Below are 2,067 nucleotides of genomic sequence, written 5' to 3' on the forward strand. Positions count from 1 at the left end.
GAGTGATGGGGGGTGGGAGGGATGGGGTGGCTGGTGATAGACATTGGGGAGGGTATGTGCTATGGTGAGCACTGTGAATTGTGTAAGACTGATGAATAACAGACCTGTACCTCTGAAACAAATAATACATTATATGTTAAAAAAAAAAAAAAGATAGTAGGAAGGGAAAAATGAAGGGGGGGGAATTGGAGGGGGAGATGAACCATGAGAGACTATGGACTCTGAGAAAAAACTGAGGGTTCTAGAGGGGAGAGGGGTGGGGGGATGGGTTAGCCTGGTGATGGGTATTAAAGAGGGCATGTACTGAATGGAGCACTGGGTGTTATACGCAAACAATGAATCATGGAACACTACATCAAAAACTCATGATGTAATGTATGGTGATTAACATAACATAATAAAATAAAATAATAAAAAAAAGAAACAACAAAGGAACAGTGGCAGATTCTTTAAGCTGAATATAAAATGCGCTCTCTCCTTTCCAATGACTGCCTTGTTCCTCCCTTCCCTGCATTACCTTGCATATACATACTGCCAGATGACTTGGTCTTGGTCAATGAGAAGTAAGAAAAAGAATTTGGAAGAGTTCCTAAGAATAGTATTGCTTTGCTTATTTTACTTAACACTGGCTTTCTTGTTACTTTCTTTAAACATAGCATGAAAGCAGGAGTTGTAAGAGCTTTTATGTGTCCATCATGGAAAGTTTATAAGAGTTACAGAAATTTCAGCTCTGGCATTACTGAGGTCTTAAATCCCCTTCTTATCTAAGAATAATGAACCATATTTAAAATCCTGTATAGTCAGGTTTTCTGTTACTTGCAGATGAAAATATGTTTATCTGTAGTATATGCATACTCTTTTATCTGTAAATCTGCCTCCTGGCATTATTTATGAGAACTGACTGGACAATTATGAACATAAACATATCTGCACAAGGCTGTTTATTATAAAATTTATAGCTTATAATACCAAATGTGGAAACCCTATACTTCCTAATATATTGGGATTGGTCAAATAAATTAAGTTACATTCAAAATATGGAAGCATGTTTCCATTAAGTGAAGAAAGGTTAAGTAATGCACACTGTGGTAATAACTTGTGAATAGTTGAGACAGGAGTCAACCCAAGTGGCTTAACTTTGGATTCCATGCTTTTAGCATCCATACTAACTTCTTCTATATGCATGAATATAGAAATATTTTATGATAAATTGTTAACTGTAAAAGCAGATGATAAAACAGTATGATTTATACAAACTTATTTATACAAACTATATACTTATGTACTATTAACAAATACATGCATTTTTATGCATGCATAGAATGAAAATTTATCTATATATTCTATTTCTTAAAAATCTATGCATAGGGTGCCTGGATGGCTCAGTTGTTAAGCATCTGCCTTCGGCTCAGGTCATGAACCCAGAGTCCTGGGATGGAGCCCTGCATCGGGGTCCCTGCTGAGCTGGAAGCCTGCTTCTCCCTCTCCCACTCCCCCTGCTTGTATTCCCTCTCTCTTTATCTCTCTGTCAAATAAATAAATAAAATCTTAAAAAAATAAAAAATAAAATAAAATCTATGCATACATTTTGAAGTTCTGTTGAAGTATTAAATTTTACTTTGAAAATTAATATGTTAGAGTCACATTTTTCTTTATTTATTTGTACTTGCATAAACTTGTAAGAAGGAATATGTTCAAATACTGTTTTAAGTAAGAAAATATATAGTTTTTTTGACTGAGTTATTTTATAAAAGCATCAGTAACATAATAATTTGTGTAATTAAAAGAAAATTGGTGACTTCAACTTTCCAAGAAGTATAGTTTAAGTTAACAAACACCATTTTTGAGAAACATTTTAGGGGCGCCTGGGTGGCTCAGTCGTTAAGCGTTTGCCTTCGGCTCAGGTCATGATCCCAGGGTCCTGGGATCGAGCCCCACACAGTCTCCCTGCTCCGCTGGAAGCCTGCTTCTCTCTCTCTCCCACTCCCCCTGCTTGTGTTCCCTCTCTCACTGTGTCTCTCTCTGTCAAATAAATAAATAAATTCTTAAAATAAAAAAGAAACGTTT

The sequence above is a fragment of the Leptonychotes weddellii genome, chromosome 3 (genome assembly GCF_054177405.1).
Source record: "Leptonychotes weddellii isolate Sample4059 chromosome 3, ASM5417740v2, whole genome shotgun sequence".
Classification (NCBI taxonomy): domain Eukaryota; kingdom Metazoa; phylum Chordata; class Mammalia; order Carnivora; family Phocidae; genus Leptonychotes; species Leptonychotes weddellii.